Source organism: Amblyomma americanum, chromosome 8, assembly GCF_052857255.1.
Source record: "Amblyomma americanum isolate KBUSLIRL-KWMA chromosome 8, ASM5285725v1, whole genome shotgun sequence".
NCBI lineage: Eukaryota > Metazoa > Arthropoda > Arachnida > Ixodida > Ixodidae > Amblyomma > Amblyomma americanum.
The window spans coordinates 43,880,460-43,905,376 of NC_135504.1; the positions used below are offsets into that span (position 1 = coordinate 43,880,460).

The 24,917-nt window shown below is 45.0% G+C and overlaps 1 long non-coding RNA gene across 3 annotated transcripts; it reads left to right on the plus strand.

Annotated features, from left to right (window-relative positions):
- Positions 1-8,877: 8,877 nt before the first annotated feature.
- On the plus strand, positions 8,878-23,349 carry LOC144100274 (uncharacterized). Of its 3 annotated transcripts, none has more exons than XR_013307589.1 (4): positions 8,878-9,066; positions 9,224-9,279; positions 18,736-18,793; positions 23,135-23,349. It is a non-coding gene; the product is annotated as an uncharacterized LOC144100274 (long non-coding RNA). The 3 variants fall into 3 exon arrangements; XR_013307590.1 differs by having other exon boundaries at positions 8,878-8,991; XR_013307588.1 differs by having other exon boundaries at positions 8,881-9,071.
- Positions 23,350-24,917: the final 1,568 nt, after the last annotated feature.

A 24,917-nucleotide genomic window follows, 5' to 3' on the forward strand; every position in this document is an offset into this window, starting at 1 on the left:
CGCCCTTTGTGTTTGTGCATTTTGTTTGTGTGTTTTGTTTGCACGTTTTGCTTTCGTACGCCTTTGGTTGCCGTGCTGCCCATGTCCCCCGCACCGTCTTCCTCCCCCTTTCTCTCGTTTCGCCATCTCCTTTTGTAGCACACCCTTCCTTACTATACTAGTTTTCCCCTTTTTTTCTTTTATTTCTATTTTTTTGCTTCCTCCCCTAATATTGTCCCTGTCTGCTTCCCGCACCCCCATCTTTATTTTTTTTTTCAATTTTTTGAACCGTTGTTGCTATTTGCGTGTTACACTCCTTTCTCCTTCCTCTTGAGCTCACAAACTTAAAACGTCCATCTGACGTGAGACCACTACAGTCCTGAAGACCGCACCGCGGTCGAAACGTTGATAAATAAAAGTGTCTTTGTAGAAGTGCCCACTTCTCTTAAATCTATATATATATATATATATATATATATATATATATATATATATATATATGACGTTCTACGTCACGCTCGCGGTATTACAGGACATGCTACGTCCGCCGCTATGGTCGAGGGTGGCGCTGGTGAACACTCTCAAGGCTCGCTTACACCCAGTAAAACATAAATACCCACGAGAGCAGCAGATTGGACAGCCGTCGCCGTAGCTCAGTTGGCAAGAGCACCGGACGCGATATTCGGAGGTCGTGGGTTCGGATCCCACCGGCGGCATGGTTGTTTTTTCTGCTGCTTTATAAGTAATTTTCTTTAAGCGATTTATTAATCTAAGTAATATTATCCCACTGATAAGCATAACACATTATTAATAATAATAAAAAAAAAATTAACGTTCCCCTATGCACCTTGGTTTCGGTGACTGTTGGCTCCCTTCATAAATTTGTCTAACGGGCCCCTCATTTCCTTTAACTTGTCTGCTAATAGCTTAACGAGGGTCTCGGTTCTGGCAGTCTTGATGCCATAGGTAGCATAAGAGGGCTCTCGCACAGTTTCCGCCCTCACCGTTATATGACGTTCTACGTCACGCTCGCGGTATTACAGGACATGCTACGTCCGCCGCTATGATCGAGGGTGGCGCTGGTGAACACTCTCAAGGCTCGCTTACACCCAGTAAAACATAAATACCCACGAGAGCAGCAGATTGGACAGCCGTCGCCGTAGCTCAGTTGGTAAGAGCACCGGACGCGATATTCGGAGGTCGTGGGTTCGGATCCCACCGGCGGCATGGTTGTTTTTTCTGCTGTTTATAAGTAATTTTCTTTAAGCGATTTATTAATCTAAGTAATATTATCCCACTGATAAGCATAACACATTAATAATAATAATAAAAAAAAAATAACGTTCCCCTATGCACCTTGGTTTCGGTGACTGTTGGCTCCCTTCATAAATATATATATATATATATATATATATATATATATATATATATATATATATATATATATAATATATATATATATATATATATATATATATATATATATATATATATATATATATATATATATATATATTTAGGAAGCTATCAGTCACCGAAATTAAGGTGCATAGTGGAATGTTTCTTTTTTTTAATATCTAATGCCAATCAACTAGTTTTTTTTTAAATTATTTATAAAGCAGCAGAAAAAACAACCATGCCGCCGGTGCTCTTACCAACTTGGTAAGTTGGTAAGAGCACCGGACGCGATATTCGGAGGTCTTGGGTTCGCATCCAACCGGCGGCATGGTTGTTTTTTCTGCTGCTTTATAAGTAATTTTCTTAAAAAAAACTAATTGATTGGCATTAGATATTAAAAAAAAGAAACATTCCCCTATGGACCTTAATTTCGGTGACTGTTAGCTTCCTTAATATGTTTGTCAAACGAGCCCCTCACTTCATTTGCCTTGTCTGCTAATATATATATATATATATATATATATATATATATATATATATATATATATATATATATATATATATATATATATATATATATATATATATATATATATATATATATATATATATAGATATAGTGAATGCATGTTTTTCAAGGTGCTGGGGTTTCACCCTGCGAAGAAAACGAAACGAAACAGAAAAGAAGACATTTAGCGCTTCGACTACTTGCCTGCTACGGTGTAGCTACTTAGTGTATGTGCGAAGAAAGCCGACAGTCACCGAACGGAGAGCACTGATAAACAATCCTCTCCGTTGTTTCCCGTTAGTTGACGCTGTGGAGATGTTTACTACTTTTTAATCGGCCAGTGCCGTGCACTCGCGACCTACGACTTGCACGCCATTTACTCATTTCCCTTTCATGTTTGAAAACAAAGTTCGACGTCAACGTGTTCTCATCAACCATCGCTTTCCGGTGAATGTCCGTGTAATCACTGTTGAGAAAAATAAGGGGGAGCGAATATGCCACTTCAAGACATCATCATCACCAGCCTTACTACACCCACTGCAGGGCAAAATCCTCTCCCATGTCTCTCCAATTAACCCTATCCTTTGCCAGCTGCATCCACCCTTTGCCTGCAAACTTCTTAATCTCATCCGCCCACCTAACCTTCTGCCGCCCCCTGCTACGCTTACTTTCTCTTGGAACCTACTCCGTTACCGTTCAAGACCAGCGGTTATCTTGCCTTCGCATTACATGCCCTGCCCAAGCCCATTTCTTTCTCTTGATTTCGTCCAGGATGTCATTAACCCGTGTTTGTTCCCTCACCCACTCTGCCCGCTTCCGATCTCTTAACGTTATACCTATCATTTTTCTTTCCATGGCTCGCTGCGTTGTCCTTAACTTAAGCTGAACTCTTTTCGTTAGCCTCTACGTTTCTGCCCCGTAGGTGAGTACCGGTAAGATTATGCTGTTGTACACTTTCCTCTTGAGGGAAATTGGTAAACTGCCACTCATGATCTGCGAGAATTTGCCATACGCGCTCCACCCCATTCTTATCCTTCTTGTTATCTTCCTCTCATGATCCGGATCAGCTGTCACTACCTGCCCTAAGTAGATGTATTCCGGCACAATTTCTCGGCTCTCGCTGCCAATTGTGAACTGTTGTTCCCTTGCTAGGCTGTTGAACATTACCTTGGTTTTCTGCATGTTAATTTTTAGACCCATCGATCTGCTCTGCCTGTCTAACTCGTTGATCCTGATTTGCAGTTCACCTCCTGAGTGACTCAGCAAGGCAATGTCATCAGCAAATCGCAGATTATTTAGGTATTCTCCATTTATTCTTATTCCCAACTGTTCCCAATTCAGGCCTCGAAAAACCTCCTGCAAACATGCGGTGAACAGCATTGGCGAGATCGTGTCTCCTTGCCTGATGCCCTTCCTTATTGGAATTTTACTGCTGACTTTGTGGAGGACTATAGTAGCTGTGCAGTTGCTATATATATCTTCCAGTATTTTGACATAAGGCTCTTCTACCCCCTGATTACGCAATGCCTGTATGACTGCTGAGGTTTCCACTGAGTCGAATGCTTTCTCGTAATCAATGAAAGCTATATAGAGAGGGTGGTTATATTCTGCGCATTTTTCTATCACCTGACTGATAGTGTGAATGTGATCTATTGCGGAATATCCTTTACGAAAGCCTGCCAGATCATTTGGTTGATTAAAGTCTAACGTTGCCCTGACTCTATTAGCGATTACCTTAGTAAATACTTTGTAGGCAACGGATAGTAAGCTGATCGGCCTGTAATTTTTCAAGTCCTTGGCGTCTCCCTTCTTATGAATTAAGATAATGTTTGCATTCTTCCAAGCTTCTGGTACAGTCATGGTCATAAGGCACTGCGTGTACAGGGTGGCTAGTTTTTCTAGCACGATGTCCCCTCCATCCTTCAACAGATCTGCTGTTACCTGATCCTCCCCAGCTGCTTTTCCCCTTTTCATTGCTTCTAAGGCTTTCTTTATTTCATCTTTCGTTACTGGCGGGATGACGCATTGCTATGCACTGCTGTCTTTCTCATTAGCGCTCTGATTACATTGGCTACTGTACAGGTCAGTGTAGAACTCTTCGGCTACGTTAACTATCTTATCCATATTGCTAATGACATTGCCCTGCTTGTCTCTTAATGCATACATCTGGTTTTTACCTATGTCTAGTTTCCTCTTCACTGTTTTTAGGCTACCTCCGTTCTTTATAGCATGCTCGATTCTCTCCATATTAAACTTCCTTATGTCGGCTACCTTGCGCTTATTTATTAACTTTGATAGCTCCGTAAGCTCTATTCTATCGGTAGTGTTAGATGCCTTCATGTTTTGGCGCTTCTTAATCAGATCTTTCGTCACCTGAGATAGCTTCCCGTTATTTTTTCGAGCTGTCCTACCGCCTACTTCTACTGCGCACTCCGTAATTATTGATGTCAGGTTATCGTGCATTGAATGAACATCAAGATCATCTGCCTCAGTTAAAGCCGAATATCTGTTTTGCAGCGCTATCCTAAACTCCTGTGCTTACCCTCTTACGGCTAACTCGTTAATGGTCTTCTTCTTCGCTAGCTTCTTCCGTTCCCTCTTCAAGTCTAAGCTAATTCTAGACCTTACCATTCTATGGTCGCTGCAACGCACCCTTCCGAGGACGGCCACATCCTGAATGATGCCAGGTTTAGCGCATAGTATGAAGTCGATTTCATTTTTAATCTCACCATTGGGGCTCTTCCAGGTCCACTTCCTGTTTTTTCGTTTGCGAAGAAGGTATTCATGATCCGTAAATTATTTCTATCCGCGAATTCGACTAATAACTCTCCCCTGCTATTTCTAGAGCCTATCCCATAGTCACCTACCGCGTGGTCGTCAGCCTGCTTCTTGCCCACCTTCGCATTGAAGTTGCCCATCAGTACAGTGTACTGCGATTTTACTTTATTCATTGCTGATTCTACGTCCTCATAGAAGCTTTCAACGGTCTGGTCATCATGGCTGGATGTGGGTGCGTAGGCCTGCACCACTTTCAGCTTGTACCTCCTATTCAGCCTAATTACTATAGCTGCTACCCTCTCGTGAATACTGTAGAACTCCTCTACGTTGCCAGCTATATCCTTATTAATGAGGAAACCCACACCTAGTTCTCGTCTATCCTCTAACCCGTGATAGCACAGTATGTGTCCGTCCTTTAGTGCTGTATACGCCTCACCTGTCCTCCTAACTTCGCTAAGCCCTATCACATCCCATTTAATTCCCGCTATTTCCTCAAACAGCACTGCTAGGCTAGCCTCACTAGCTAAAGTTCTAGCGTTAAACGTTGCCAGGTTCAGATTCCAATGGCGGCCTGTCCGGAGCCACAGATTCTTAGCACCCTCCGCTGCGTCACAGGTCTGACCGCCGCCGTAGTCAGTTGCTCTGCAGCCGCTGGGGACTGAGGGCCGAGGGTTAATTGGTTTATTCATAGAAGGTTGTGGCCAAGTACTACACTAGGGTGGCCAAATCCTGCTCTGGTGAGGGAGTGCGTTGTCGGTTTTGGTCGCCGAGATCAGGCCGCACTCCAGGCCTGGTAATGCAATTCCATCGACACGCGGATTTTTTTTGTTAAACCCGGTGGAGAATTGCGCGGCACCAGGATTTAAACCCCGGTCCTCTTGCACGCGAGGCGGATGTTCTACCTCTACGGTATCGCTACTTTTGCTTTCAAGACAATGTCGAACAATTCGTTGTCTGATATTTTTTGACAACCTCAGCTGGACCATTTTACCTCACAAAAAATTCTTTCTTTCTGGGTGGCAATCCGTCCGAGGTTTTTCATTTGTTTTACGCACAGCTCAAACGACCGGTACACAGTGGACGCAGTGAAATTGGTTCCTGACACTATAGGTGAGCAACTGATTTCTCAAATTTTTTCAGAGTTATGAAAAATTTCATAAAGGCTTCTGTACTGGGTGCAAAACACGATATAACCAGGCAGAAACGATTTTTTTTTGATAAGCATTTACAAGCACTCACACAGCTTTCTCGCTGAGTTCTGTAGCATAGCAGTGCATACGATTGCCGCTGAGCTCTATTCACAAACACTGAAAAGAACCTAAACGTCAAGCGCTGCTCATGCTCTTTCAAGAAACACTGAACACGATTTTATTAGGCGTGAATTTGGTGCAAGAACTGCTAGTTTACTTATCTAAGGCGCCTTTTTTTAAGTAGTTTCACCATATGCTTGGACAGCAAATGTTTTTTGGATATTTAGTTTTCATTTCCAGCGTCCCCGTGTGGCAGTCGATGACCGCCGCGGTGGCTCAGTGGTTAAGGGGTTCGGCAACTGGGCCAGAGTTCCCCGTTTCGATCCAGGCCACGGAGGCCGCGGTTTGATTGAGACGCAACGGAAAGCCACCCGTGTACTGTGCGATGTCAGTGCACGTTAAAGATCCTCAGATGGTCGAAAGTATTCTGGAGCCCTCCACTAATGCACCTCTTTCTTCCTTTCTCCTTTCATTACCTCCTTTATGCCTTTCCTTACGGCGCGGTTCAGGTGTCCAACGATATGTGTGACAGATAGTGTGCCATTTCCTTTCCTTAGGTATAATTATTGTTTTTTTTTTTAAATTTGCGACATCAAAGCACCAATACGGAAAGAGCAGTGCCATCAAGACTGTTCCAGAACCTGTTTTTCTTTGCAAATGGAACGAAGAATATTCCAAGCTGTGTACATACAAAAAAAAGCATAATACCGCTTTGGCACAAAAAAATAGCAGAAAATGATTTCATCGCCCGATGCTTTTAGAATTCTACTTACATGTGCCAACAAAACCTTAAGCTGAGATAAAAAATTGATGCTGTGTTTTCTGTTCTCTATGACATCTACAATATGCGGGAACTAGCGAATCCTACTTTGAGAAGGCATTTCAACTCTGCATTTAAGACGCGTACGAAATTTAGGCTGGAGAAATTCTGCGCAATTTATTGAGGAAAATAAAATGAACTCGACATAAAGCCTCTCCTGACAAACTACTGATCTTTTTTCATTTTCGCACGTTCTATATGCCTTTGAGGGGGCAGGTGGCGAAGTAAATAGACAATATGGTAGACATTTCCCATTTTTCAATTGATACTTTGTCGTGAACCTCGGGTCTTCTTTTGTCTCGTAGCAAAATTCACAGCAAAAATACAGTGCAAATGGAAACAAAACGTTTTCATCATGTGTAGTGTTAAAACCCTCTGAGCAAATCGCCCTTCTCATGGTCCTGGCGCATCGTGGATTCCACGACTTTGTGGCAAGCGAACTCAAAGATCTTAAAATCGTTCGGGGTCATCGTGAAGCGGAGAGATCAGAGCCTCCGTTATTTGCATTATTGAATTTCTTTGACAAAAAGGATAAACAAGCGAGGCCATTAACAAACTGAACAAACGTAAAAAAAATTTACGTTTTTTTCTCAAATTTTTTTTTTGCGCGATTGTTGTTTTCATCCCTTCCGCATTTCGTAAACGATGGCAGTATAATTATTCCGTTTCTTTTTGCATGAATATTTTGACCTTCAGTAGTGGAATAACGCTGTAGATTTTTTTTCATATATACGCGGTATTGCTTTTAAGTTAATTTTTGAAGAAATGTTAGATTCTTGATTTGCGTACTTAAGTTTGCCTTTAATTTGTTAAGTAATATCTTCACTAAACAGCACAGAAAGTTCTGAGCATGACGAAAATAAAAGTTCAACAATTTCTTTTTACTGATTTCCATCATCAGAGACAACTTGAATAGTCTAAAATCTATTTTACTAAGCATCCACAAATTCAAGTGCAAAAGAAAAAGCCACTCTGAAATTTACATAAAAGTTCAAATAACGGTGCCAAATTTAGTTATACTTTTTTAAATAACCAAAAGCGCTTCAATTCCAACATCAAATGCCAGGGAGGTGCGTTCCGCTGGACGTTCAACACCACTCTATGCAAGCATTTTTTAAAAGCTAGGATCATTACTTCACTGGATGTTGTGCTAATTCTGCGGCTAGAAGCACGTTTGGAGGATGGCTAAGCATGTTGTTGCCGCAGTGAATACTAAATAAAATTATTCAATTTCAAAATAATAGGATATTCAGCATTATACATCTCGAATTTTTTATATGAATGCCAATGCAATTCCACGCCCGGGAAAATATCATTCCGCACAGAGTAAGCAATGAACGCGCCCACCCCAAGAGCACACCCTTCGCACGGTGGTGCGACGGAACAATTTTTTGTTTTCTCTAGTGTCAGCTCTCAGCGCAATTGTAGCTGGACAATATTTACATTTTTACAGCTGCGCAAAGGGCAGCAAAACATGCCGAAATGGCTTGAAATCGGTAACCAATGCATTCAAGCCGAACGTAATAGAACAAGGCGCTGGTAGATAACGTCGTCATCATCGTGGACATGTCTAAAAACGTCCTCAATCTGGGTATCCGGGTACTGTAAATACCTTTCTGTTCCCACGGTACACGGTCCCACAGCCCTCTCATCTTGCGCCCCTTGCATCGCCCCATTTCCAGCGGAGCTGCCTGGAGTACAGTTAGGCCTGGTGAGGCAGGCTGAAAGTTTCCTGAACGATTAGTTTGACCCCTAATATTCAGTTTCTGTCCATCTCTCTTCTTTGCACTACTTTCAAGAGTCAAATTGAAAACGCATGCTTGAAAGACAAAGTTCATCCTGAAAAATTTAGTCTTCAAATTTTCTTCGCAATTACAAATCGTGCTGGAACGTCGACTAGAAACTCCGATTTGCACTGTTGCCATTTCGACGCGTGGAGCTGCGGGAACATGCAATATTGCTCCTCTGATGGCTATCTGACTGTGAAAAGGATCCTTCTTCTGAAAGCTATACAATGCCCACGCACTTTACATAAAGCAAATGTGATGTCACACAGAAGTTTCAATATTATGATTGGCATAGCGCATCTATTAACCGAGCTTAATATCATCGCATGCATCTTGAACATTTAGCGGCCTGTTGGAAGCGGTTCTAACCTCTGTGAGACAAGTGCAATTTTTTTTTGAAGTCCGGGCTCTTAGAAGTCGCTTGATTTTTTATTACGTATACAACTAGGCAGGCGCTGCAGCAACAACCAAGTAGGCTGCCTGTATTGTTATCTCTACCGGTGCTGTTGAGGACTTTGCACTAAATATTGCCGACAGGAGCCATCAGTAGGGTTGAGTACTGGTGTTATTGCTGTAAAGAAACACTAAATATGTTCTAATAAGCTTTAACAAGGAAAATAATTTGCTGACGACCACTGCTTGAAGTCTATCTTTATGGAGAGAGCCGTCTTTTAATCCCTGTAACTTTTTCTTATCAATCTAGATGCGCCCAGGTGGGATCTACCTGCTGCTTTTGGCCGCATTGCTTGCTATCTCCGAGTAAGTACAAAATTGGTGAAATTTTCACAAAAAGGCCCTACTCTATAAGCAAAACAAGACACCCCATTGAAATCAGCGTCATAGTATTTTTGGTTGTGAAATGTTCACCTTAACGAGTGGGGCGCTGAGATCTTTTCAGATGGCCAGCGCTTAACTGTCTACTTATCGCGTCTATTCAAATGGTTCAATTTGAACGATGGCATAAGATATGCCGTTCTGAGCAATCCCAGTCGCATCTGGGCAAGTAGCGCCGTTGGGTGTGATGCAAAAGTACTTTACTTCGCGTTCAGAGTCGGTATATTCGTCAGCCGTATGATGGAGTATTTTTAAGCTTCGCGGGAGACCTGTGAGCACCGAGCAATTGCTCAAGCATGGCGCCCAAAGTTACGTCGTCTTCCCGCGCTGAGCTTGCTAACCACCGACGCTGTTCTTGGGATTTCAAGTCACGGAAACTTGACTTAGTAGACGCGAGCGACAGCTTTGTGCAAACAGAGGAGGTCCATTGATTTTATTTAGTTCGAACAGCAATGACCGCTCCTCTTTGCTCGGACTATTGAGCGGTGGCCTTCTCTCACAAACGATTCCATCTTTGCCGAAGAAATTCTCTGCTTTCAGGGCTTCTTTGAAAGCACTGGGCATGTTCTGAACTTTTTCTTGCTACCAGCACTGTAGCGTAGAGTTAGCTGCAGGATGGCAAGGTGTCCACCTTGACTCTACACTGCGCAGTAGCCCAAATCTTTGCCTGCGGGCATTTGTTTTTTCTTTCTTGCTGACCGGATTGTTTACCGTGAACAGTTGTGTAACTTGGAATACTAAATGTGTTTCTATATTAAAGCAAAAATACGTATTTTATAACTTTATTTTATTTTCCTACTAAAACGTTTAATATTTTTGTGCTACATTGTGAAATTTAGGCAAGGAGGCTTCTTTTGTAAGCAACATATATTATTTATACTCGAAACACTACGACACGATGCCATAGCGGCAGAAAGGTTTTTGTGAGACCTAACGTTTAGACAGAGCTTGGTTCAGCCATAAATAAATAAATGACCAAAATGAACACTGCTGCGACTGGGATTCGAACCCGCGACTGCCCAGATACCTTCATTCGCTAGCCACTGCAAGAAAACACTAGGTTATCACCGCCTTTTTAAAACATCCCATTCACTACACTGAAAGTGTATTATATTTAGATGAGCAATTTACAAAGGTTTTAGGAAATGCCACGGAAGACATCTCAAAACCACACAGCAACAGACCACTGCACGGGTGGTAAGGCTGATCACATCACCAATAAGGAATGCCACTCCGGTTTAAATTCGTTCTGTTCCTACACATACCTTAGTTCAACAAACATTTGGCAGAAATCAAATTCGTCGAAACAACGTATTCACAATTCCGATGCCTCATTCTAGTTTTCCATATGGTGTGTAGTCTAGTCAGAAAAAAAACATATCAAGAAGTTCATCAACACAATGCACTACGGGGAGGTATCGAATGTATGAGAAGTGAAATAAATTCGCCATTTCAAGGTCCGCGTCAAGAAATCCCAAAACAAAATTGCGTCCTTAGAATTTTAGAGGCCCGCGTACTGTGCGATGTCAGTGCACGTTAAAAAAACCCAAGTGGTTGAAATTTCCGGAGCCTTTCACTACGGCGTCCCTCATAGCCTGAACCGCTGTGGGACGTTAGACCGCCATAAGCCAAATCAAACCAAACCGATTGATGAACAATGTTATGTGAGTGTAGCGCAAAACGGGACAAGGGACAAAGAAAGACGCACACAACACAGGCGCTAACTTCCGACTGACAGAAACTTAGGTGACCAAGACGAACATGATCCGAAAGGGGAAACCGGCGCATGCGTCCGGAAAAAATAATGAAAATTAGATTAATGAGGAGCTACGCACATATACGAATAAACGATTGTCTAAGAAGGCCAGCTCTTTTTTTGGACAGGGAGATTTACGTATTGCTGGCACAGTTATCTTCGAAAGCCGCGATACGCGCTGCTTCAATAATTTGACGTGTTAACTGATCCCGACGTCTGGCCACAATCAAGCACTTCTTCAAAAATGGCACACAACCACACTCCTTACAGTGCAAAGCCAGGTTACTGCCAGTAAAAGTTCTCATGTTGTTTTTATGTTCACGAAACCTCTCATTCAAGCAACAACCAGATTGACCTACCTACCGCTTTCCACAATAAAGTGGGATGTCATAAACAATGCCTTCTGTGCATTTCACGAATTTTCCCCTGTTAATGGCGTACTGCAGCTTTTGTAAACGCGTATCGGCGGGCAAAGTATTTTTTTTGGATAGCGTGCTTAGTTTTTCAGAGGCTGAAAAATCGACGCGAACATTCGCTTTCGTCCCAATTTTCTTCATATTGTGGGACAGGCAATGAAAGTAAGGAATGACGACAATTTTGTCTTTCTTTCGTTCTGAAGGCACACACGGTAGTTCATGTTCCTGGCGCTTCTTCTTCAGTAGGCCTTCAGCGACAGAAACACAGATAGCAGCTGGGTAGCCTGCTTCTTACAACCTTGCCAGTTGTTCGTGAAAGCTCTGTCTGATAAAGTGGGGGATGACATTTCTACGGAATTTTTCAAGCATAAATTAACAATGCCTTGCTGTACGACCTCATAATGTGCAGATGCGTACAGGATTGTTATCGATGAAACATTATTCAATTGTTTCATGAAAATTGTAGAGGCGGAAATTCAGAGATGACAAAAAATTGACCCTTTTTCTGAAGCTAAGCCTTCACAGGTAATGGTTCCGTATGCAAATTGTAGATGAGAGCCTTAGTGCGAGGTAAAAGTAACATTTTTTTGCACCCGGATAAAGACATCATGTCCTGGCAATTGAAAGTAAATCGAGCGGTAAATAGTAGGAGGGAAAAGTCTCGAAATGAAGTTTTCGCATTAGTGTTTTCTGGTGACACTGAAAATATTGCTACGGTTGTGCTTGTGCTTGGAACGCTCGTGCTTGGTGCGCTCGCGCTTGGAACGCGAGGAGGACGAAGTGCGTTTCTGCGGCTGGGCTTCGCGTGCCCGGTTGTTCGGCTGCGTGGCTGTAAGCTGTTTCCCTGTAAATATATTTTTCCCTTTTGGTGTGCACATCTTCACGTTACATTATTGGTGTGAGGTGCGGGGTACAGCCACAGCAAGCACGGAACTCCGCAGCGGTCGTCAGCTCGCCGGCTCTTCAACCATGACCAGCGAAGGGGCCGCTCCGTCGGCGTCCGCCAACCCGGCGTTCATCATTGCCCATCCGAGAGATCCTGGGACCTTCAACGGAACGGACGGCGTCGACGTGGAGGACTGGCTCGCAATGTACGAGCGCGTGAGCACACACAACAGGTGGGACCCGTCCCTAAAGTTGGCCAACGTCATCTTCTACCTGACGGGCACTGCCAGGGTATGGTTCGAGACCCACGAGGATGAACTCACCAGCTGGGATCTCTGCAAGCGCAAGCTTTGTGACCTGTTTGGTAAGCCATTCGGGCGTCAGCTCGCTGCGAAGAATGAGCTCGCATGCCGTGCACAAACGTCCACAGAGTCCTATGTATCATACATTCAGGACATATCAGCTCTCTGCATTAAAGTCGACGCCACTATGTCAGAGTGCGACAAAGTAGGTCACGTGCTCAAAGGCATCGCAGATGACGCCTTTAACCTTCTTGTATACAAGGACTGCGGAACGGTTGACGCAATCATCAAGGAATGCCGCCGGTTCGAACAAGCGAAGAGCCGCCGAATTTCTCCGCAGTTCACGCGGTTGCCGAATACGACTGCGACGTCGTCCTGTGTAGACGCGACTCCACCGAGCCGTCTGCCGACATCTGAGAGCCTGACACGACTTGTGCGCCAAGAAGTAGAGGCAATGTCCCCCGTTGCGTTTCATCCACCCGCAACAGACAGTACTCCAGCAGTATCCCTTATACAGGCTGTCGTTCGCAAAGAATTTGCCAATCTTGGGATTCAACCTGTTTGCTCAGTTAGTGCCCCATATGCTCGCCGCATGTCCCCGGAGCTCGGTTCTGAACGTGCATACTACCCTCGACGCAGCCGCAATCCAGATGAATGGAGAACACCTGATGACAGGCCCATCTGCTTTAACTGCTCCCGAGTTGGCCACATATCTCGACACTGCCGAAGCCGTCCGTCCTCGACCTACAGCCGCTACCCGCCGGGTTCTGCATATTCCCGCCGCTCTCCCTCGCCCTCGGAAACGACCTCTTCTGGCCACCACGCTCAGACCCCGCTTACCAACCGTTCGTCGTCACCTCAGCGCCGTCGATCTCCATCGCCCCGACCTCGCCGCCCTTCGTCGCCGGCCCCATATGTCCGCTCCCGGTCGGAAAACTGATGGCTGCAGCGTCTGGGGGTGATGCTGCTCTGACGACCCGACCAGAAAACCCTCCTTTAACTCTTCATGCTCATCGGAACATCCTTAACGTCGACGTGGACGGGGTCCCTGTTACCGCTCTGATCGACACTGGAGCGCACGTCTCAGTCATGAATGCTCGTCTTCGCCGTCGCCTAAGGAAAGTGCTCACTCCTGCCCCCTCAACTGTGGTCCGTGTTGCAGATGGCGGTATGTCTATTGTCGTCGGAATGTGTACTGCTCGTGTTTCAATAGCCGGCCGCCATACTTCTGTGCTCTTCACTGTCCTCGAACACTGCCCTCATGACATCATTCTCGGCCTTGACTTTCTCACCGACCATTCCGCCGTTATAGATTGCGCCACAAGCATCGTTCAACTCGCTCTACCTGTTCCTTCAGAGCCACCGGATCCAATTGTTCACCGACTGTGCACCGCCGACTTTGTCCGCCTGGACCCCGATGCCGCCACTTACGTCCGTTTCTCCTCTGTCCCGCCAGTTCCCGATGGTGACTACATCATTACTCCGGTTCCTGATGTGCCCTTTACACGCAGTGTTGCCCTTGCGCATACAATTGTCACCATGTCGGCAAATCAAGCGTCCCTTCCGGTTCTCAACTTTGCCTCTTACGTTCAGCCGCTCCCACAAGGTATGTCGCTCGCCACGCTGTGCCCTGCTGCCGAATGCGTCGTATCGGCGGTGAGCAGCGTCCCACCCTCGTCGAACTGCCGCGACTCTGACGTCCCACCACCTGATGAATATGCAAAAATGATTGCTGCTGACCTCTTACCAGGGCAAGCTCACGACCTTCGGTATCTTCTGTCGTCTTTTCGCGACATCTTTGACTTCGATGACCGCCCTTTGGCTCGAACATCTGTGGTCACGCATCGCATCAACACCGGTGACGCAGCTCCTATTCACAGACGACCCTACAGAGTGTCCAGTACAGAACGCACCATCATACAGCAAGAGGTGGACAAGATGCTCAGTAAAGACATCATAGAGCCCTCGTCGAGCCCTTGGGCCTCACCAGTTGTGCTGGTTAAAAAGAAGGACGGCAGCTGGCGCTTTTGTGTTGATTACCGGCACCTAAACAACATAACAAAAAAAGACGTCTATCCACTCCCAAGAATAGACGATGCTTTGGACTGCCTTCACGGAGCCAAATATTTCTCTTCAATTGACCTTCGGTCCGGGTATTGGCAAATCTCTGTTGATGACAATGACCGCGAAAAGACGGCATTCGTCACACCGGACGGCTTATATCAGTTTAAAGTTATGCCATTCGGTCTCTGTAATGCGCCAGCTACCTTGGAAAGAATGATGGACTCCTTGCTTCGCGGCTTTAAATGGTCCACATGTCTATGTTACCTCGACGATGTTGTGGTTTTTTCGCCCACGTTTACCACGCACCTCGAAAGACTGGCGAGCATTCTTTCTGTCTTCCGTAGAGCCGGGCTACAGCTCAATTCGTCGAAATGTCAATTCGGTCGCCGCCAACTCACCATTCTCGGACATCTAGTCGACGCTTCTGGTGTCCGCCCGGATCCTGTTAAAGTTAAAGCCGTCAAGGACTTCCCTATTCCCCAGTCTTCTACGGATGTGCGCAGCTTCGTCGGCCTCTGCTCGTACTTCCGCCGTTTCATCAAAAATTTTGCCGGCACCGCTCGCCCCCTGACCGACCTTCTAAAGAAAGACACCCCTTTTACCTGGGGCCCTGCCCAAGAGGAGGCCTTTTCTTCGCTAGTCGACTTACTCACCTCCCCACCTATTCTGGCCCATTTTGATCCGTCGGCTCCGACTGAAGTTCGCACAGACGCCTGCGGTTATGGGATTGGCGCCGTGCTAGCCCAACGTCACCAAGGGCAAGAACGCGTTATTGCATATGCCAGCCGCCTCCTTTCTACAGCTGAGCGAAATTACTCAATTACAGAGCGCGAGTGTCTAGCTCTTGTTTGGGCTGTAGCTAAGTTCCGACCGTACCTGTTTGGCCGTCCATTCTCCGTAGTGACCGATCACCACGCCCTTTGTTGGCTGTCTTCACTGAAAGACCCCACAGGCCGGCTCGGACGTTGGACGTTGCGCCTCCAAGAGTATTCTTACACTGTTCATTACAAGTCAGGGCGTCTCCATCAAGACGCCGACTGCCTGTCTCGGCACCCTGTAGAGCCGCCTGATCCTGGAGACAACGACCTCGGCCCGTGCCTCTTCGCTATCTCCGATCTGGTTAACATCGCGGACGAGCAGCGACAAGACTCTTCCTTGCGTATTCTCATTGATCGCCTCAACTGTGCCAGCCGAGATCCTTCATTGCAACTGTTCGTCATTCAGGATGGCGTCCTATACCGCCGCAACCTTCGTCCTGACGGACCTCCGCTCCTGCTAGTCGTCTCCCACCGTCTCCGTTCATCTGTCCTAGCGGAACTACACGACCTACCGATCGCAGGCCACCTCGGCGTCTCCCGCACATACGATCGGGTCCGACGCCGCTTCTTTTGGCCTGGTCTGTACCGCTCCGTTCGGCGTTACGTTGCCTCCTGCGACCTCTGTCAACGCAGGAAGAGACCATCAACGTTGCCTGCTGGCCTTCTACAGCCTATTGACGTACCTCTCGAACCATTCTACCGTGTTGGACTCGACCTTCTCGGACCTTTTCCGACGTCCTGCTCCGGCAACCGTTGGATTGCTGTCGCGACCGACTATGCGACCCGGTACGCTATCACGCGTGCGTTACCAACAAGTTGCGCAACCGATGTCGCCGACTTCCTATTGCAGAACGTAATCCTTCACCACGGCGCTCCACACCAATTGCTGACGGACCGCGGCCGCTACTTTTTGTCCCGAGTAGTTGACGATATCCTCCGGTCCTGTGGCACGCAGCATAAGCTCACTACAGCTTACCATCCCCAGACGAACGGGCTTACCGAGCGCCTCAACAGGACTCTGTCCGATATGCTATCCATGTATGTCTCGCCCGACCACCGCGATTGGGACGTTGCCTTGCCTTATGTAACATTTGCTTATAATTCGTCGCGGCATGATACCACCGGCTATTCTCCTTTCTACCTTCTGTTTGGTCGGCATCCTGCGCTGCCATTGGATACATTACTACCGAGTTCTACTGCCTCGACCTCAGAGTATGCACGTGACGCCATCTCCCGAGCAACTATGGCCCGTGAAATCGCCCGAGACCGGCTCACCGCATCTCAGACCTACCAGAAGTCAGTTAACGACCGCCGGCATCGCCCAGTACACTATCCGCCGGGCTCACTCGTCCTCCTTTGGTCTCCTTCTCGCCGTGTAGGTCTCTCTGAGAAACTTCTACGTCAGTACAGTGGCCCTTATCGAGTTCTCCGTCAGGTGACCGACGGGACCTACGAGATTACACCTCTTCATGCTCCGACGTCGTCCACTAGACCTTTGACTGACGTCGTTCATGTAGTCCGTCTCAAACCGTACCACACGCCTGCTACATCATCCACTTAGCACCGGGACGGTGCTTTTGCCGCCGGGAGTTATGCTACGGTTGTGCTTGTGCTTGGAACGCTCGTGCTTGGTGCGCTCGCGCTTGGAACGCGAGGAGGACGAAGTGCGTTTCTGCGGCTGGGCTTCGCGTGCCCGGTTGTTCGGCTGCGTGGCTGTAAGCTGTTTCCCTGTAAATATATTTTTCCCTTTTGGTGTGCACATCTTCACGTTACATTATGATCACCGTTGAAGAACGGACTGTGTGAAACCGCAATTAAAAATAGACCTCCTGCATAGACCCACACAAACAAGCACGGTAGTGAAGTTAGAGGACATAATCAGTCTGTCAAAACTTACTGCTTTGACTGTCTGACTGCTCAGTTAAGCGAACAACTTCGTCCACGCTAGGCTTGCCTGCGCAGAAAACGCCAGATCATCTGCACCAGCTGATCTTTTGGTCTCGCTATAAGGAAACCTCGAATGGCACTCATACTGACAATTTTGAACAAAAGCAATATTGAGCGAGAAACCATTTTTCAACGCAATTTTCTCATATAATGAAAGATTTCACCATAAAAATTAATATGTCCGCAGTTGACCCGATGGCAATCTTGAACTTTTTCTGCAAACGCTTTTACTATCGTCAAAAGCTTTCCCCATTGGTTATTATGGCAGCCACAATTTCTGGATGCGATCGATGGAAACACCTAAAAATAAAGATTTTACTACGTATCAGAAGAATAGATCATTGCCTTCAGTATTTTCAATAGAGCATCTTACAATAATCCAAATTTTCAAAATTTTTGTCGGAGAATGTTGTACATGACTCTGCAGAATGCTGAAACAGAGCACCATAAATTAGAGTGCAAAGCGAAGTGGCGATAATTTACACCTCTCTGTCATAGACGAAAAAATGGTCACGGTTTGTGATAGAGAACCATTCACAACCTAGCGTGCGAAACAATTATTGCAAGAAAAACGTGTTCGCACGTAGACAACTGAACCAAGAATAGCACGCTGTAATAGCGAGAACAGGAAAGTGTGGGATTTAGGTGAAAGACCTTCGCAAAGTTAGTGAAAATCGCAGTGGGAGGCCTCGCTGCTCAACTCGAAACCGGAGGATCAGCGGGTCACGAAGCGGGCCGAAGAAACCCCCGACCGTCATCGCAGGTCGGCCACCTTGTACCCTGCCTTGATGAGAAGCGCACCTCGGGGAGGGGAACACACCCCAAAAATATATTACGTTTGGTATGAATTAGCTCTATGCTCTCGCATTTATTTTTGTAGGCCGGCTGCTCACCGCCTGCCAATTTGCTTGTCTTCCGGAAAGCGAATGAACGATTCCAGAGAAACAGACAAGGGAACAAAATATTTATGTGACGAGCACATATGAACGAAAACAATCAAGTGTACCTTGAACGTGAATTTTAACTTCCCTTTCTCCTCTCTTACGAATGCTCTGTACGTAACAAATGCATTGAGTAATGCAAATCTTTACTTTTCCAGTAAGAATGCTCAGAAAACATGAATTAAATAAGACGCAATAAATATTTCATAAGAAAGATATCGCTGTGGATATATTTCATTTGTGTCCTTTCAGGGGCGGATTTAATCCAGAATTTCTGCCACGGCCTAGCATGCGATTTTGTCCAGCTGCAGTAAGCGAATTTTTTTTAAAACTTTTTTGTAAATAACAGACACAAACACATTACGGTGTGTGACTAACAAAATCAATTGAAGTCGGAATATAAAAGCTGAGAAATATGATTCAAATAGAACAGGAAAACATAATATACAAACCGCAGCTGTGATGCCTTATAAGCCTGTGTAATTGGGAAACTCTAAAAGTCTCATTTGACCGAAAAAGCTGTAGCAGCTTTTTTAGCCACGCAGTCCTGCGCTTTACTGCGAAATCTACAGAGTCAGCCGTTAGACGTTAATTTTTTTGAGAACTTATTTATTTCACATTGATTTCCGAGCCGCCGCGGTGGCTTAGTGGTTATGGTAAGGCTTGCTGACGGGATAGTTGGTACATATTCATTTTTGGTATGATATGCGCTAAAAAGACGCTCACAAGAAAAAACGGGGTAGAGGCGTCAGGAAAAATAGCGCAACTTTCAACTGAAATGACGACAAAAGAAGCCAGGCATACTTATATATCCACTGATATACAGAAACGAGCCGCATCAAAGAGCGTGAACCTAACAACCAAACAAGAGAAGGACCAATGGTGCATATCTAATTGAGATTATAAAAACCCAAGAACATATCATCAGGTGCCGAGGTATGGTAAACGAGCATTCACATGGGCTGACAATATTGCATAAAAACATGAGAATACCGAGCTTTATGAAAGCTGACAGTGAAAAGAAACAAGTGCATAACAACATGAAAAGATTCTGACAATGAAAATAAACAAGAAAGATTGGGATAAAAACCGTGCAAATGGCGGCAAAAATGACATAAGCACATTTAAAATTCTAAAAGCAAACTAAAATACAGAGCACCGAACGGGTTGAGAGACTAGATGTAACCATCCAAAAATGATAGTTCATCTTATAAATGTTAACAGAAAACGTGCTAACGCCCTTCTCTTTTCCTAGGCTAATGAAAAAAGCCTCAATTCGTTCTCTGTCGGTCTTGGCCTAAGCCTTAGATAAAAACTTAGCTTTATTAAACTTGGGGTAGCATTTTTGGCAATTGCTGCAGTGTAACAGAAGGTTACCTCCAATTTTTTTTAGGGTAAGGTTGTGCTTGCGGGCGCGCTCACTGAAACATTTCCCGGTTTGCCCCACATACACTTTGCCGCACGTCAAGTAAATCTCATACACAACATTGGCAGTCCGTTGTGTGTACGTGGTTCGATGCTTGAAGCCTTTTTAACACGTTTCTTCGTCACCATTGGAAATAATTTCGCCAGTTTGCAGAGAGCCGAAAAAACCAGCTCAACACCGTGACGGCATCCAAGTTTCTTCAAATTGTGTGAAAGACCGTGCTGGTAAGGCATTACCTGCACAGGTTTATGTTCTCTCTCCCGTTTAGCATACTCCGGTTTTTTAATTTTTTGCAAAATGTTTTCAGACATGCCGGTGACGAGATGGGCTAGGTAACCTGCAGATAAAATTTGGTCGGTCTGGCACTGGAAGCTTTCACCTATATTGTGCGCGAATGATTTTCCTAATGCAGATTTCATTCAAAGAGACACAATGCCACGCTTTACCATCTTGGAGTGGGCACTACCACAGGAAAAAAGTGACTTCTTTGAGCACGGCTGATAAGCCTAAAACACATGAGCATCTGTAAAAATAAGTTGTAGATCTAGAAACGGGAGTCGATCTTGATATGCACGTTCATGCGTGAATTTCAGACCCCTCGCTAAAGAACCAAAAGCAGTGAGAGTTTGGTTTACAAGTGTATCTGCGGCAGAGTGTGTAGGTACATTAAGATGGATAAGATAGTCATCGACGTATCTGAAAATACGTGCTATCCATGTGCCCTGCAAGCAGGCTTCAAGGTGCCGGGAAAATGATGCCAAAAATATTTCGCATGGAACCGGTGCGACTGACGAACCCGTACGGATTCCCGCCTGTTGTAAGTGAAAATCTTCCCGGAAGCAAATAACAAATTGGCGAAATTATGTCCGATGGTGACCAAGAAGCGTGTTAAGAAGGCCTGCAATGTCCAGCACCAAACCGTGTACACACAATGCACAATGACGTGTGGCAAAGTGTATGTGGGGAAAACCGGGAAATGTTTCAATGAGCTCACCCGCAAGCACAACGTCACCTTGAAGAACAAATCTGGAGGTAAGCTTCCGTTACACTGCAGCAGTTGCCGAAACTGCTACCCCAAGTTTAATGAAACTATGTTTCTACGGAAGGGTCAGGATAAGACCTAGAGCAAAGCAATTGAAGACTTTTTCATTGAGTTAAAGAAAGACAAGTGACTTAGCACGCCTTCTATTCACCTTTCTTGAGATGAACTATCCTTTTTGGGTAGTTAACCCGTACGCTGCTCTGTATATTAGTTTGTTTTTAAAGTTTTTAATGGGTTTTTTTCTTTTTTTGCCACCCTTAACTGGGTTTTTATCCCCGTCTCTCTTGTTGTTTTTTTCATTGTAAGAAATTTTTTCTGTTGTTATGCATATTTTCATGTTGTTTTGCACTTGTTTCTTTTCGCTGTCATTTTTCATGCAGCCCTGTATTCTCATGTTGTTACGCATTGTTGTCAACCCATGTGAATGCTTTTTTACCCTTCCTCGGCACGTGTTGATATGTTTACCTTATTGGCTTTTTATAATCTCACTTAGACATGCCCCATTGCTCTTTCTCTTGTTTGTTTGTTAGGTTTACACTCTTTGATGGAGCTCGTCTCTGTGGATACATAAGTGCGCCTGGCTTCTTAAGTCGTGATAAAAGTTGAAAGTTGCGCTTGTTTCCTGTCGTCTCTACCTCATTTTTTCCTGTGAATGTCTTCTTAGCGCAAAGCCTATCAAAAGTCGTTACTGCGCTCGGCGCGGGGGCGAATTTCAATGGAGTGGAAATTCTAGAGGCCAGTGTACTGTGCGATATCAGTCCACGTTAGAGAACCCCATGTGTTCGAAATTTCCGGAGCGCTTCACTACGGCGTCCCTTGTATCCTGAGTCGCTTTGAGAAGGTAAGCCCTCTTAAAGTATAAACCATTAATTTCCTTTAAATACCCAAGGTAATATACATCGATTCAAGTGCATCAATTCCGTTGCCAGCTGACAAACTCGGCAGGTGGCGGCAGCCTACAAAAGTTGGCAGTTGGCAAAGTCCATAGTGTAAAATCTCTCTTCCTTCGTTGAGACAAGAGGAGGGAGAGAGAATATGCGAGAGGGAAGAGATAGGGGGGTGGAAGGCGATAAGTGGCCAGATCAGTATTCGCGCAATTCCCCAAGAATGCTTTGGATTAAAGGATGCAAACATGCATTCGCTATTAAAAAACTGTATTAACAGCCAGAGCGCCCCCCCCCCCCATCATTATCAGGTGCACTGTCTGGCAGCATGTGCCACCTTCACATGTAGATGGCACGGTACCAACCGACGCGTCACTACATTGACCCTTTTGACAAGCCAGAGATGGCTTTTCAGCGTCACTTATGTCTATCGAAAGCCGCCGTGCTCTGGATCTATCTTGAGTTCCCGAGTTAGATCGGAAGTTCAGGCTTGAGGCATTAGTGGACATGGGTATGCATCGCGCTACCGCGAACCTCTGAAAACTTTAGCTGCAAACCTCCGAGAGTATACATGAAGAGAAACACAGCAAGGGCTTTTTTTGAGCTCATGCGTTTTGGTTATTTACTCCACAAAAATAGAAAAATCAGAAAGCGGAATCTCGCGGTTCATGCACTGCCTGCTTAAAATGACTAAATATGGTAAATTAGCGTCTGCACAAAGGTGTGATCCCACCAGCTACCTATGTTTGACGGTGTTCCAGACGACAGCGTGCACTAAAGAAGCCTCGTTCAACGAGACGCGAATTGTGGAATGAGTCCTCTGCAGATCCCAGCTAGGTGAGGTCCCCATTACCGTTATCAGGCCCTACCCTCAAAGGCGAAGATTAAGTGGCTCTCCAATTTTTTGCTACAACCTGCTCTCTGGGAAGAGATGGACGTCGTGGTTTTTTTCACTTATTTCTTAAAGCAAATCATTCGAAGCAGCACATTACGAAGTTATCGAGAAATATCTCAAGAAAATCTCTACCCAATTGTTGAACCTAATATTTCGCTTAATCATGCACAAAATCCCCTCTCACCTATTACAGCAGTACAATATGAGGAGCGGAAATCAGCACAGAAACATTCGGTATGAAAGCACAGTACGCACTTCGCATGAAAGGTTCTCATTCGTGTAAGAAAAACTAATTTTCCTTACGCAGGCCGTGTTTCAATGTGACTTGATAAACATTCTCTTGTATGTACAAAAGCCTTCCCGCATTTTTATTTTAACGCATTGCTCTGTTTACAACTTTCTAGTGTCACCCTGGACAGTGGAAATTTCCCTGCCATCCAGGATGTATATGCCGGAGAAGGAAGATGAATCGGAACCACCTGTTCTGCCTGCATAAAGAATCATTCGTCCCAGCTTATATTGAATAGTTGGGAGCGGGCACACTACGTTACGTATGCTGAATATGCAGGGCCTGCATGCTTTCTATAAAAGGGAGCAAATAAAATAGGCTCGCTGGATATTGCGCTCTATTTTAATAGCAGACGCTTAAGATTCCGAATAACTGTGTTGATGAAAACCAGATTGCACAGAAGGATCACAGGCGACTATAAAATTTTTCGGCAGATGGGACATACTGTGTTATGGTAAGCACGTCTTCACATGATCTCTTCAAGAATTTGTCATGCATGACAATGAACGATTGACATAAAAAGTAAAGAAAAATATTCATACAGATTAAAAAATTCATGTAATAATACCAGCATACGGATGTGCTCAGACAAGGATGGCAACCGAGGTTCCATCCGCATTTGTTTTTACTGTGAAAATTTTGTGGGATCGCTAAATATGTTGAAGCGAAGATGTTGGACACGGTCTTCAAGAAACCGTGTAGTTTTCTTCAAGAAACATGCGTATATCACAACAGAACGCAAAACGTTACTTTTGTGATTTCGCAGTAAAGCAAGACCAGATCGCCACAGGAAAAGAAAAATTAGAACCTCAGCGTTTTTTACCGTCTATAAAAAAATCATGTTGCGACTCGAATGTTTACATTCCGCAGGAGAAAAATCGCACATACGGTGTACAAGGGGAGTTTTTAACGCCCCTTCCGTGAAACGCGAAAACGCGAATTTGTAAAACGCGAAAACGGGAAATTTCGGCTCGTGCGCATAAGGCTTCTTAACCAATTCATTAAAAAAATTGTTTCATTCCAGCACATCATTGTGTAGCAAATATATTATTGTTTTCAATGATACGCAGAATACAAAATATATGTCGCTTAGAATAGAAAATTACCTTTGATTCGCAAAATTTGAATGAAATAAAAAAGGAGAAAAATTCACGATTTCCGTTCTGTGCGTTACAGTGCGTTCTGTGCGTTACATGTATTCAAAGTTACAAAACTCCTCACCCTAAACTTTTCAGCGAGCGAAAAAAATAGTCAATCATGTTCTGTGCGGTGCCAAGGTGGCCCATGAGCACAGCGGCTGTGCTGTGCCAAGGTGGTCCATGAGCACTGCTTGGTTTCCTCTCCCTTTCCATATTATTATGCTTTTGTGTTTTCAGATTTGTCCGGTGAGCCCTGCAGTTCACTTTGTTGCGAGGATTGTTCTACTGCTGTGGCTGCTGTTTAGAGCCGTTCCTGCTTTTTGGCCAGGGAGCACTTAGTTAACAATATCGGTATATCATCCGTGTAATATTCACATGTTATACTTTGAATGTTTTGAAGTATTCTTGCGAGGCCGATCATGGTGGTAGTGAAGAGAGTGGTTGAGATTACCCTTTCCTTAGAGGTCGTCTGTTTCAGGAGGTGAAAAGTTAGTGTTCCCAGCTCTCCGAGATTTAGCTATGCTATGTTTTGGTGTAGGAATCTTCGTGCGGAATTTTTCGGGGGCGATAGAAAGAAAGGCGAACAGAGCGGTGCATACAGGCTCCACCGTTCGCATCTCCTTTCAGCATGCTCTTACTTCGGTTTTATCAAAAAGATGCTAAGTAGCCCATGACACATACCAGGACGGTTCTAACGTCTTTTTCTTACTACTCAGGATGAAAAAAATTAGAACAGAGGAGCGCGTAGGCACCACTTTG